Source organism: Caloenas nicobarica, chromosome 2 (genome assembly GCF_036013445.1).
Source record: "Caloenas nicobarica isolate bCalNic1 chromosome 2, bCalNic1.hap1, whole genome shotgun sequence".
In the NCBI taxonomy this organism is placed as follows: domain Eukaryota; kingdom Metazoa; phylum Chordata; class Aves; order Columbiformes; family Columbidae; genus Caloenas; species Caloenas nicobarica.
This window is the reverse complement of record NC_088246.1, coordinates 17990304-18004780: the sequence shown is the minus strand read 5'-3', so window position 1 is coordinate 18004780 and position 14477 is coordinate 17990304.

The window sequence follows — 14477 nt, the reverse complement described above, 5'->3', positions numbered from 1 at the left end:
AGGTCACAGCAGTAACATAACGGGACCGCTTCACACAAGATGGGTAGATTAATGATATATTTGCAGCTATGACACAGGCTGGAAGACACTTCAGGACATCAGTCTCTGATCAGTTGATGGCTTGAGGGACACACCTTAGAAAGTGTGATGCCAAGGCCAGTTGCCATTAATTCAGACGCCGCTGTAAGTCACAAGAATTGCACTGACAAGTGTGATGTGTGAACCAGGAAAGCAACTCAAGTGAACAGTCCTTGCTGCCAACATCCGTGCTGGTGTAACGCTGTAACAGAAGGAAGCAGAAACTTCTGTTGCCTCAGGTGACTGTTTCTGCACTGCACCATAGCCCAACTTGCCAGAGGCAGCAGTACCATTACGTTGCACTGTGTCATCCTGACCATCTGAAATAATGTTTGTGTGAGTAATTAATGCAAAGCAGCAGACTTTTTGCCTGAAAAGTTATGCAGTGCCAGTGAGGCTACACCTGGAGTGCTGTGTCCAGTTCTGGGCTCCTCAGTACAAGAGAGATGTGGACATATGGGAGGTTCCAACAAAGGATCATGAAGATGATTAAGAGACTGCAGCACCTCTCCTGTGAGGAATGGCTGTGAGAGCTGGGACTGCTCAGCCTGGAGAAAAGAAGGCTCAGGGGAGATCTTGTCAATGCATATAAATACCTGAAGGGAGAGTGCAAAGAGCATGGTGCCAGGCTCTTCTCAGTGCTGCCCAGTGACAGGACCAGAGGCCATGGTCAAAAACTGAAACACGGGATGCTCCCTCTGAGCATCAGCAAACACTTTTTTATTGTGAAGGTGACCAAGCACTGGCACAAGTTGCCCAGGTAGATTGTGGAGTCTCCATCCTTGGAGATATTAAAAAGCCTTGTGGACATAATGTGGGGCAACAGGTTGTAGGTGTCCTGTCTTGAGCAGGGATTTGGTCCAGATGACCTCATGGGATGGGGTGCCCCAGAGGAAAAGCAGAGGCAGATGTCCATGCAAGAGGCCTCCTGTGAAGGGAGCAGCCCATGATTTGGTCCATGGGGCAGGCAGGTGGTGGGGAGTCGTCCCAGTAGGGCTTAGGGACCCATGAGTGGCTGACACTGGATGTTGGAAAAGGATCAGCAGGAGGTGGTTTTTCCTGCCTGCTGGATTTCTGGAAGGCAGGGCTTTGGCTGAGACACAGAAGTGCCTCTGTGTAGAGGGCAGCTGAAGGCTGATGACTGCACTACATAAGGAGGCACATTACTATGTAGTTTTAAAAAAATATATTCAAGCTAGTTAGTTGTTAGTTTCCGGACTTATATTTTGTTTAGATTTTTTTAAAGGCAAGTATTTAAATTTGAAGGCCCTTAGGTGCATTTCTCTAAAAATAATTTTATTTGCCCTATAAGCTTCTGCTGTTGTGCTTGTTGTACTCTGACCATATATTTTCTTTGATAATCTAAGAATTAAGCCATAGCCACATGAAGTACATTGAAAATTTTCATATACCTTTTATATAGGTGATCTTACTGCTGTTTTAAGATGCTGAACACACTATTGTTTGATGATGCCCTAACGTGTGAGCCAACACAGGCACATTGCAAGAAGCAACCAGAGGCCACGAATGCGATTGCAAAGAGCAAATTTATTTTAGTTACCTTGCTACTGGGGGATCTCTGAAACAGCACCTAAACTCCTGGGCAGAGGTGACACAAGTGGAGACGCAGGTGCTGCAGAATTCAGCCCTGGTAGAAGATTGCTGGGACTGCTGTGTTCCCTTGTATTTCAAGGCTTCAAGCAAGTGTCACCTTCTGCTCTTTCTCACAATAAAGCAGGAATCTCAGGCACAATGATAAGGTGCCTTACAGTTTCTCACAGGCCTATGTTGTCTAACACAGAGGTTCTACTTGTCAAGTACACAAGGTCAGTAAAACAATTAGTGTGATGTGCATTTTCTACACCACAGCTGCAAGCCACTTCAGCATATTTACATTTAACCTCCTCACCATCCTTGTGCAATTTCCATACACCTACATTTCAAAGAGTAATCTGTTGTCATTCCAAAATGAAGGCATCCACCCTGTGTTTTGTAAGCCACTACTGTGTTATGCTGATGGAAGCAGAAATGGAGATGATTTTGTGAAACTGGAGGAGAAATGGGAGAGAAGGGAGCCAGAGTTTGACAGGGTCATGCAAAGCAGGATGACTCCAGGTCTTGCACCCCCAGCATCAACTGCGGCTGGTACATACGTTGATGAATGTAGGCAGCCGAGTTGTGTTCTTAAGTAGAGGTGAGGATCTCTCATACATTTCTGCATTTTGCAGTTGTAACTGAACCTATTGATTTTAGTCTTGATAAAGACAGGTCTGATTCTGTGAGACTGAAGCACCAACTTTGGTTGGCTGCAGCCAGTGCTGCTGTTTGGCTTCCTCTTGCCAAAGTAATCGCTGTTCTGCTAATGCTGTGAAAGCTGGCTTTTCATAATCTACTGATGGTACTTGTATTCTGAGGTATTCATAGAATCACAGAATAGTTTGGGTTGGAAGGGACCTTCAAAGGTCACCTAGTCCAACTGCCCTGCAACGAGCAGGGACATCTTCAACCAGATCAGGTTGCCTGGTATTGCTGAAGGAGCTCGTATCTTCTATGTGCTTTGGTTTTGACTGCTTGTATGGGTCTGCCATAAACGTCCTAGAGGCCAGTAGATCTGAATAAAAACAAGACCATTGCCAGCTCCCAAAAGTATGGTGAGAAACTTGATCTTGAAAAATGCTCTGGCAAAGCGACAATGGCAGAGCACTGACTATGCTTTCATTTGTGTCTGACAAATACGTAGGACATATCACCAGAAAAAAAGCCTGGAAAATCCACGCAGGTGATACAGGAGCTCAGAGGTACATTTGATATTTTGAAAGCAGCAACCAGCTGGAGGAGGTGGAAAATTCACCACAAGCAACAGAATGGACTGTAAAAACACAGAAGCAACCCACAGAGCTGTAGGAGCAGTGAGAAAGTCCTCAGTGCTGTTCTGTACTACCAAACATCGCAACTGGAACACACAAAGAGGACCCTGCAGTTCTTGCTTATGCCTCTGAATTAGTATAAAAGGCTTTTTTTTCCCTTCATCAGCTGCTGTCAAATGTGATTGTTTGAAGAAAGCTGTAGCTGTCATTTACTCCTGAAAAATGATGTTCTGCTCAAAATGTGAATTGTAATTAGATAAATTACATGTGAAAAAGTCTGTATCTGTATTTAACAGAAGGCTTTTAGTGACAACGTTGTTTGGTCTTTGCAATTAATCTCAGATAGAGATAACTACATGGGGTGTATTTTTAAAGGTTCTGAGTTCTCAGTCTCCAAACTCTCAATCCTGTTATCAGAGGAAGGATCCCATTAGCAGGATGCATATTCAGTAATAAGATAATCATGACTCAGGCACAGTACTTGGAAAACTATTAATTTTTCCAGTCAGAGCCTGAAGTGATATAACATTTAGCCAAACTGCTAAAACATCTGTCTCCCCTTCTTTGAGTACAACCATAAATGCAATTAGTCGGATATGTTCTAACAGCAGCGACATAAATACAGAATTAATGGCAAAGAGCTCTAATGTTTCTTTGCAAAATGTGCTCATGGATGCACTTTTTGCTTTTGGCCTCAGGTAATTCATCAAAACATCTCCCTGTTGCATAAAAGGAGATTGCAGGCTGAACTAACAACTTCGTTTTCCTGCAAGTAAACCAATGTCTGTTTCTTGTTTTGCCTGGATCACTAACACCCAGTAACACACGTGTTGACCGCGTGTGGTCTGCACTGGGATCAGGGGCCATGGCCAGGCTGCGGCAGGACCATGCCCACAGTTCTGGCAGGAGCAGGGGGTGATGGAACCTCACCTTACAAGTTGTTCCCCAAAACCAGAGGTGGCTGTGGCCATGGCCTCCCCACAGTGGCACTGGGAGCCCCTCCCCATGGCCCCAGCTAAACCACCTTGGCCCTGAGCCCAGGCAGCCAAACCCCAGGATCTTATGAAGCCAACCTGTGTTTTCTTCCTCAGACAACATCCCAGAGAAGTAGGTATTCGGTTGATAATGGCAATATTGCTGATAGTGGCTTCCCTCAGTCATACCTTGTTGCTGCACAATACATTGATCATCACTGTAAAATTAAAATGCTGTATCCTAAATGGATGTCTATCTATGTAAATATTTTAATCAATGTGGTCAACAGATTAAGATGTATCTGACTTGAAAGACTGTTCCTATGGTGCAGGTGGAATGCAGTCCTGAGTCTGCTACTTAGTGTTTGCACCTGCGACCTCAGAGAGAGTTATAAGAAAAGGTGGCATCAATAACAAAACAAGACAAAAATTTTGCAGGATCCTTGGAGAGCTACAGCAAAGTTCTTCAGACATCTGAGGCTCTTGGGCTGATTAAGGGACTGGAGTATCTTACATGACAGAAAGGCTGAGAGAGCTAGGACTGTTCAGCCTGTAGGAGACAAAGCTCGGGGGGCATCTTGTTAATGTATATAAATACCTGAAGGGAAGATGCAAAGAGAATGGATCCAGGCTCTTCTCGGTGCTCTCCAGTGACAGGACCAGAGGCCATGGTCAAAACCTGAAACACGGGATGCTCCCTCTGAACATCAGCAAACACTTTTTTTATTGTGAAAGTGACCAACCAGTGGCACAGGTTGCCCAGGTAGGTTGTGGAATCTCCATCCTTGGAGATATTAAAAAGCCTTGTGGACATGATGTGGGGCAACAGGTTGCAAGTGTCCTGTCCTGAGAAGGCAGTTGGTCCAGATGACCTCTGGAGGTCCCTTCCAACCTCAGTTGTGCTGCAATTCTGTGATTCTGTGAAATTCTTTGGCAGATAGATTTGCTCATCTCCATTAGTTCAAATCTTGGGGAACGTTTGACACTACCACATTAAATAGAACCTCATGAAAAAGAGTGATCAATGCAGAAGTCTGTAACTGATCTCCCTCTACCCCCTTATGCCCCTTTTGACTACCCTTCGTGCTCTAAGGGAAGACCTATCCCACACTTTCAAAAGAAGACCCAGAGAGACCAATTTAATGGTACTTATGTAGCAGTAAGCCAGTTCCGGAAATTCCAGCATACTTTTTAAAGTATTTTGGTTAAAAATCAGGGCATTATAATCAATTTCAAATCTGACTATAAGACATCATTTTCATACTTCTAAGAAAGCATTTGCTATTGCAAACTTAAAAGCAAATCCTAGGCATCAGTCAAATACAGAATACAATTTCCATGCATGCAGTCATTACCTGTGACTTTATATATAACCTGAAATTCATCAAGAGATGACAGTCTAATCTACTGCTTCAAACACAAGCCCTCTTCACTTGGTTTATTCCGCTCAGAACAACTAATTCTGGATTAGCCTGGGGTGAGAACTGTGCTTTGTGTTGAATCCCTAGCAGAGATGATAATAGCTGACACACCTCACTGTCCTGGTTTTGTCAAAAACAAGTTTCTCTTTTAGTGAATTTCCCTGTCAGCTAAAGTCTTCTTACTAAGTGCAGTTTTCCTGAAAGTTAGGTACATGTTTTGGTAGACATAGCAATGGAATGCAAGGTCATTGATAATGATGCATCCCGTGAGATGTGCAAGCAGGAGGTGAACTGAAAGTTGACCAACTAAAGTATTCCATCCCATTCGTGTGATACTTCATATAAAAGTGGGGGATCACGAGGATCTCGCCCTTTTGTTTTTCCTTATGGCCGACATTGGGAGAGGACCTTGCGAGTTGTCCCTGTGAACTGAGGCCCGGTGACAGACTGAATCCAGCTCCGGTTGGCTGCAGAGTCCAGTCCAGGACTTCGGGTGCCGGCGCCACATCTGCCGGAGCAGCTGCCGGGACTTTCAAGATTGGTTTTGTACATTTTGTATTATTTTCTCTATTTTTATTAGTAGCATTAGTAAAATATTTTTAATTTTTTCCAACTCTCTTCTCTCTGTCCTTCTTTCCCTCTCAATCGCCTGTCCTTAGTGGGAAGGGGGGAGAGGGAGGGGCTGAAGGGGAAAGAGGGGGGAGAGGAGGTTAACAATACATCTGCCATAGTTTTATTGTCACCCTGCAATCAAACCAAGACACTCACAGAGCACACAGGCTGCTCTTTTCAGCTGCAGTGTTAGTTTCGACAACTTTGACAACAGTGTGTGACTCTGGAAGAAACAAGGTGACCTATTCTCGTATCATTGTCAAGGATTAATTTTGCAGAGAGTGACATCCTTGATGCGAAGTTAATCCCCACCCTCCACCCCCCCAAAAAAAGGAAAAATAAATACTATTCAAGAAAAAAAAAGTTAAATAAATTTGAATGAGGCCTGATGAATCATAGAATTGTAGAATCGTTTCATTTGAAAGAGACCCTCAGGATCATAGAGTCCAAACATAACCTAACTCTAGCACTAAACCATGTCCCCAAGAACCTCGTCTAAACACCTTTTAAACACCTCCATGGATGATGACTCCACCACTTCCCTGGGCAACCTGTTCCAATGCCTGACAACCCTTTCCGTGAAGAATTTTTTCCTAATATCCAATCTAAGCCTGTCCTGGCGCAACTTGAGGCCATTTCTTCTTGTTGTATCACTTGACCCCCCCTCTCTAAAATATCTGCTTTTCCTGCTGGCAGCGGGAGGAATCCAGGTAAGTTAGCTCACATAGGGCTTTCTTGGAGACAGACAAACTGATTTTGTTGAATATTCGCAGAATTTCAACCTACATAGGCATGGATGGGAAATCTTTAGCCTTCTGGCCTACATTTGACAGAAATCTATGCACCTGGACAGGGGGCTTGAGTACAGGAAATGTCAGACAAAATTCGTTATGCTGTTACTCATGTCAAATCTACATGTATCAGCCCTCAGCAGAAGAGCAGCTTGTCTGTGCTTGTGACATGGGTGACAACTGATGAAACCACTTGAGCCAGAGTACTGGTTCAGAAAGAAACCCTTATATTTCTCACATAGAAGTAAAGGAAGATTTCATCCAGGTGTTGAGTTTCTTTTCAATATTCACAATATGAAGAAGAGGTTCCTGTGTGGAACTGTAATTTCTTGTCACTGACGCAATTTAGTAGCAAATCATTAGGAAATCCAAAGAATGCAATGTTTCATATTGACATAATGTACCTTTACATTACACGTGAACAGAGGAGAAACTAGCTGGTTATTCTGCTTTTTAAGTAATGAAGCCAATAGATGGTGGAACTGATAATTTCTGGAAACAGAGAAAATTAATATGATAGAAATACTATTGGAAAGATTTAATATAAAAATATTATGCAAACAGGGAAAAATGTGCACAGTGCGAGCTGTCTTCCTAATGAGTAAGTCTGTTACTCTGATCCAAAACCTTAGATCAGATTTTTATAATAGCACGGAGACTGTAATCCTGTTCTCCGTGAAGTAAATAACACTGGCTTTCATGAGTTGGGGAAGCCTGCCTAGTAAGCATATAAACAGTTGTTGCTCAAGTTGCCAGGAATTTAACCTGTGCTTTGTCTGGTAAATCTCCCTGGCTTTAAATCCTGGAAGTGCCATCGGTAGCAGTGGTGATGACAGGATTGTTTTTCTTGTGTAATTATCTGGACAGTTTATTTTAGAAACTTTCCTCATCTGTTTTTAATGTCATTTCTGGACTAACAGTTCCACACCTCTCGGCTGTTATTGGATAAAATCCTCTGTTACACGGGCAGAGGGGCACAGGACAACTGCACTGGTGCCTTCACCTCCCGCAGTGGCTGCTATGGTTCCACGTGGCTGAGGAGACAATGCGGAGTCCCTTTGTGGCCGAGATCTCACAGAGCAAATTCAGCAGAATGACTCTGCTTTGGAAATTGCTCAAACCCACATTTAATGCACCTGTGGATGCTGCAACCCTTTTTCCAAATCAAGAAGCCACCCTCTAAGCAGTGTCGTAGTTGCTGTGTTGGCATTCCTTTAAGCAAGACCTGATTGTGAAAAGAGAAGTTTGCAAGCTGGGACTGCAGCTGATCATGAGCTGTGAGCCAACTTTAAGATGAAGCAGTTCTTTAAAGATTAAAGGTGGCTGGTTTTGTGCACACCTGTGCATGTACACGTATTAGGCAACGTACCATAAATAATGTGAAATTTTTTTTTTCCAAAAAACCTTGTTCCAAATAATTTCAGTGAATGAGGACTTGAGTTGCCTTAAATGTTATCTACAGAAAAATCTGTGTACAATTTGCTGCCTGAAGCTGCATTACAGCAGACAGAAGCCCTTTATTAAACTGAGTAGACCTGCTGAAGCTAACAGATTTTTACTCACAGCTAAGAGTGTGAGTGAAAACTCCTGGGGATGGCTCCTAAAATTTAAAAACACAAGAGCTGACCTGTGACTAGCAACAAGGTTTTTTTTGTGGTATTTTGGGTTTCTTTTTTCAGGAACAGAATAGTGAATAAAATAGACCCAGTCTTCAAACAAAAGGTTATGTTTTTAAGAAAGAGATTTCTGACTTAAAGGCAAGCTCCTCATTAGCTGGTGTTTAGATGTTAAGGAAACCTCTTTTCCCTAGGTTTCCTGGTGCAGAGACTCAGGCATGGATTCCAGAAATAATTCTTAAAATAAATAATTTATTTGCAAGGTATAGCAAAGAGCAGCTAGAGCTGGGTGACTCCTGAAGAGGGACCGTGAATACAGATAACCTTAGGCAACTATACTCCTACAATCCAAGCTTCCCACTCCCTGTGTGGCACTCCAGGACAATTCTAAAATTAGAGTCTGTGGTCTCCCCGTTCTTCACTGGATCTCTTTATTCTATTCAGGCAGGCTGTTTCTTATCTCTGTGGGTAGCTGTTTGTCCAACCAGACTATACGTCAATTGAAGTCCTGTCCTTCAGTTGCTATTTTGCACCTGCAGCTGGAGAAAAAAAAATTATTGGCAATAACCAAAACATTCTTCTGTTTCCTCCTCTTTTAGACCTGCTCTGTTCCTTTACTTATCTCCAGGGATGCAGCTCCCCCTATCTAATAGCTTGAAACACTCTGAGGACTTTTTTGCTTAGCAAAGCAGAAAGTTCAAAAGTTCGCAACTTGCAGTCTAAGCAAACCTACTCATGCTAAGCGAATTCCACAGAAGCAGTTTCTAAACAAGTTCTATAAGAAGCAGTGCATCAAATAATTCCATAAGCTAAGGCAGTCTATTACCTAGCATTAGTCTAGACATGGATATGCAGCAAATCCCAGGGCACTCTCCGTTGGGAAGAAGATACTGTAGAAGTCATGTATTCTTCACACATGTAGCAGTAAGACATTTGGAATTTGTAACATGGGGACCAAACATACAGACCCTTATTTTTTTGGGTCATGAAGTCAATAGTCTCAGCATGAGAGACAGAGGTGTTTTACAACTTGAGATATGTATCCCCTGAGATACACAGAAGTAATTAAAATCTATGGAAATACTAGAGTTGTTGAATGCTACAGTTAAAGCCGTCATGGTAGGAACAGTTTCGATAATTCTTGTTGACATTTCTGACTGACTATTATGGCTGTATTTTATAGATTATACGTTACAAATACTAGTATGGTAAATCAGAACAGATGGTCCACAGCGTGGTTGTAAACACAGCTCCATTTCAAACAAGAAAACTCCTGCTCTATTTATCAAGTTGACCATTCATTACTTGAGCAGTCTTCACAAGTGCTTAGTCTGAAGACTAACCTGGTTAAAAATCAACTGGGGTTAATTAAATTTGCTTCTGAGAATGTGTACGTCACATCAGTGAAGAGATCGTTCAATATTTGAGCTCTTTAAATATCTGTGTGGCAGAGTTATGAAGAAGTGAAACCTCCTATTTTCAGAGTCTCTATGCAAACAAGAGGAAGTGGGCGAGTTTGGGACAGTACGGGACTGAACAAGGCTAGGTTTAGGAGAAATGAGGTTTTATGCAAATACAGGCTGCTCCTCCCTGTAGAGGAGGACTGGAATTATTTATCCTTTCTGCACTTGAAATTAATACCTCAAATTGTCAACAGAAAACACAGCTGAGCAGATGAGTGCAATAAAGAAATTGCTCTCTCTGGACTTGCCTAGTTACTTGCCCATAGAAATGCCAAGTTTGCTAGTGCTTTTCAGAAATAATTGATTTTAGCACTCAGCAGAAGAAATGTCTGTCTTCATCTTTTAAATGTCCCAGTGTGTTCCACAGCTTGAATCCAGTACTAGAAACCATGGAAAAGAAAATACTGAATTTAAATGAAACAAAAGGGATTCAACACTGCCTGGGACGGCTGCTTCTGCAGAGGAGGTCACAGAGCAATGCGCAAAAATCTTGAAGTTCTGTTGTTTTCAGAAAAGCAATAGCACACAAATAGGAGAAAACCCAAGAGTTTGTAGAAACACACTTTCAAAGAGAGTTTAAGTGATATGTAATAGACACTTCGCGGAGAAGGAGGATTACTCCTACTTGAGCACTAACACTGAACATCAACCACAAGTCTTTTTGACCTGGGTTGTAATCCTCCATCTGTCCATCATTTGCTCTTTACCTGAATCATTTATGAGACTGTCCCAGTGGCCATTCCACAGTACCCGTTTGATTGCAAAAAACTTGTGGCCTGTCTGGACGTTTCTGCTGCTGAGAAGTACTGATGCTTGAACTGTCAAAGGCTCTTTCATTGCTAGCTCTGGACTTCAAAGTCAGAGGCTGCAGCTGCAAAAATACAAAAGCTAAATAAAAAACTGGCATTTTGCTCAACTTAAATTCCATTTCTACATTTGTCAAATAAAGAGAAAGAACAGGTGCAGAACATCCAAGCATTAAAATAAAATTTGTTGAACAGTTAGGGTTGCTTCTATGGAACAGAGCGGAAACCTGAAAATAGTGACTACTGCCAGTAATTGTAGCATTGCTTACATCTGTCTCCTAAAATTTTATTTCCCCCTGCAATTTTTGCAGCGTCCACAAAGTAGAGCAGCTAGACTCAATGGACATGACAATATGAACAAGTGCTGCCAAGAAGCGAAGTGGGACATGTTAGAGCAAGGGTTAACTTGGTGTGCTGGGGTCTGCACAGTGAAACCCCAGGGACACGGCTCAGCCGGGCATGGCACGGGGCTGTGCTCAGGAGCAAAGCTGAAAGCAGTGGAATTGTCACCACTTCTCATCCAGTCAGCACCATGTGGTGTGAGCTGCATTTTTGTTTGTATTTGAGGCATTTCTGTGGAAGGGTGGGACAAGGAAGTGGGTTTTTCTTTTACTCTGAAGCCACCAAGCTTCCCCATTCCTTTCAGTGGGGAGTTCCCAGGGCCCTCCCCACCCCTCCTCTCCTTTTCTTTCATTCCCTTCAGGTCAATGGAGAGGTAGGAACTTCTATGGCAACTAACCATAAATAAAGTCCACATAGAGAAATGGGCCAAGGGCTTGAAACGAAAATATTTGCTACTCCCCACTGAATGCAAAAAGAGCATGATGTGGTGTGTTCAACCATGCGCATCTTCCCTTCTACCTGTGAGGATTCCATCATTCCTCTGGGAGATCCCATAGCTTTCTACCGCTTTCCTGGACACCAGCTGGTGAACTACTTTCTCCTGAGCTGTCCTCAGTAGAACTGCCCAGAAACCTCAAGGAAGCTTACTCTGGCAGCCCTGGAATTCACATATTCCCTGTGGCACCACAAGATTCTAATTCCTGCATGGCTCTGGACTGTCTTGCAAGGAAAGGCAAATTCTTAAAACCTGCTTTGCATCTGAAACCTTAATATGTTGATTATCTGTCTAAAATGTATTTGGCTAACTTCCTTTGAAAAGGACAAAACCCACAGAATGAAATGTTCAAAATGCAATAAAAGGCTGGGTCTCTGAGAGCGAGGAGACAGATGAATAGACCAGCTTACATTGTGTGCCACGTTAAACAAAGTTAAAGCCATCTCTGACTTCAAGCCCACTTGTCTGGAAAGATCTGTGGGCAGATGTCTCAGCTGCATGGCCAGGAGCCCCCATCTTCCTTCTGCTCTCGGTGTTATCTTTCACTTGGGTTTTGTTCCCTTCCCTTCCCTTCCCTTCCCTTCCCTTCCCTTCCCTTCCCTTCCCTTCCCTTCCCTTCCCTTCCCTTCCCCTCCCTTCCCTTCCCTTCCCTTCCCTTCCCTTCCCTTCCCTTCCCTTCCCTTCCCTTCCCTTCCCTTCCCTTCCCTTCCCTTCCCTTCCCTTCCCTTCCCTTCCCTTCCCTGCCCTTCCCTGCCCTTCCCTGCCCTTCCCTTCCCTTCCCTTCCCTTCCCTTCCCTTCCTTGCCCTGCCCTGCCCTGCCCTGCCCTGCCCACTTTTTTTTCATTTGTTAATGACAGAAAGTCACCATCCATGATGAAACAATCAAAAACTACGAGAGAAAAGGATTTTCATCCTCCTCGCAGTTCGGGAAAGGTGCGCTGCGCGTTGGCTGCAGCTGCGACATCCCGCTCAGTGCGATGGACAGCGCTGGGGACACCTCAGCCACATCACTGCACCGGGGACAACGGGCCGCTGTCCCGCTCGGGGACCCGTTTGCGCAAGGCCACAGTGCCAGGGCGCGGCCAGCAGGGGGCGGGCGCGGGCGCGGGAAAGTCCCGCACGGCGCTGGGCACCGCGGCCGCGCTGCGGGCACACCGCTGCGGTCACACTGCTGCGGGGACACTGCTGCGGGGACGCCGCTGCGGTCACACTGCTGCGGGGACACTGCTGCAGGGACACTGCTGCGGGGATGCCGCTGCGGTCACACTGCTGCGGGCACACCGCTGCGGTCACACTGCTGCAGGGACACTGCTGCGGGAACGCCGCTGCGGTCACACCGCTGCGGTCACACTGCTGCAGGGACACTGCTGCGGGGACACCGCTGCGGTCACACTGCTGCAGGGACACTGCTGCGGGGACACCGCTGCGGTCACACTGCTGCAGGGACACTGCTGCGGGGACACCGCTGCAGTCACACTGCTGCAGGGACACTGCTGCGGGGTCACCACTGCGGTCACACTGCTGCGGGAACGCCGCTGCGGTCACACTGCTGCGGGCACACCGCTGCGGTCACACTGCTGCAGGGACACTGCTGCGGGAACGCCGCTGCGGTCACACTGCTGCAGGGACACTGCTGCGGGGACACCGCTGCGGGCACACTGCTGCAGGGACACTGCTGCGGGGTCACCACTGCGGTCACACTGCTGCGGGCACACCGCTGCAGTCACACTGCTGCAGGGACACTGCTGCGGGAACGCCGCTGCGGTCACACTGCTGCGGGCACACCGCTGCAGTCACACTGCTGCAGGGACACCGCTGCGGGGACGCTGCTGCGGTCACACCGCTGCAGGGACACTGCTGCGGGCACACCGCTGCGGTCACACTGCTGCAGGGACACTGCTGCGGGGACGCTGCTGCGGTCACACTGCTGCAGGGACACTGCCGCAGGCACACCGCTGCGGGACACCACTGCGGTCACACTGCTGCGGGCACACCTGCTGTGCTTCGTCCCCACACTAGGGAGCCCATGAGTTGGGCTTAAGGATGGTGAGGTGCTGGCTCTAGGAAACGGTTTCTTAAAACGTTTTAGCTGTCAGTAGCTTGCTTGCTTTTTTTTTTTTTTTTTTAATTCCACAAGGCTCGTTTTCTGTTTTTAATTCACAGTCTGATGTTTATTTGCCACTGAAGCCCTGGCAGCACTTTATCTGATGGCTGGTGTTTGAGGTAACTGCCATAAGCAGACAAGCCAGATGAAAAAGTAAACGTGGAAAACACTGGCTAGAATCAGAAACGTCAAAACCAGGGAAGCAAAAACAAGATGGGAGGCTGACAGGGGCTAGCAAGAGAAACAACTATAAAACATCTAAGTAAAAGCACAGTTAGCTCTGGACAGCGCGTGGGAAGGTAGGAGAGATTTGTTCCAGGATTTTTAATTCTGTCTACCACATTGAGGAAAAATCAAAGAAGAGATCCGAAAAGATAATCCAAAGCAGAACGTATTCTGCTGAAACCTTCCTTGGCAGATACTTGTTTAGCGTGATCCTTGAAAAATGCCAGCAACAGCAATTGCACAGCACCCTTCAGTAACCTGCTTCAGCACTTAAGTATACTTAGGGTAAAGAAAGCTTTTCCTAACGCATAGCACTGCTTCTTGATACCTCTCTCTGCTGTAATTCTGTCTGTTTTCATGAAATAGTTTTGTTCTTCATTTATGTGGCTCTTTGGAAGATTTGAAGCTCTATATTTGGTTTCTCAAAACATTGAGGCAACTTGTTTTGTTTCATATTTGTCACTTGCTGATGACTCAGTTCCAAAATCTGTTTTTATTTTCCCAAATTATTTCACTAATATACATTCATTATGAAACTATTTGGCTGCATATTTTTAAAGCAGCTCATTGATATGAATATACTGCTATGAACCAGAGGCAGCTGTCTGTGAACCACATTGATAGAACTAATACAGTAAAAATTATCCTTTAAGAATTGACCTTGGCTGTTACATAGTCTGCA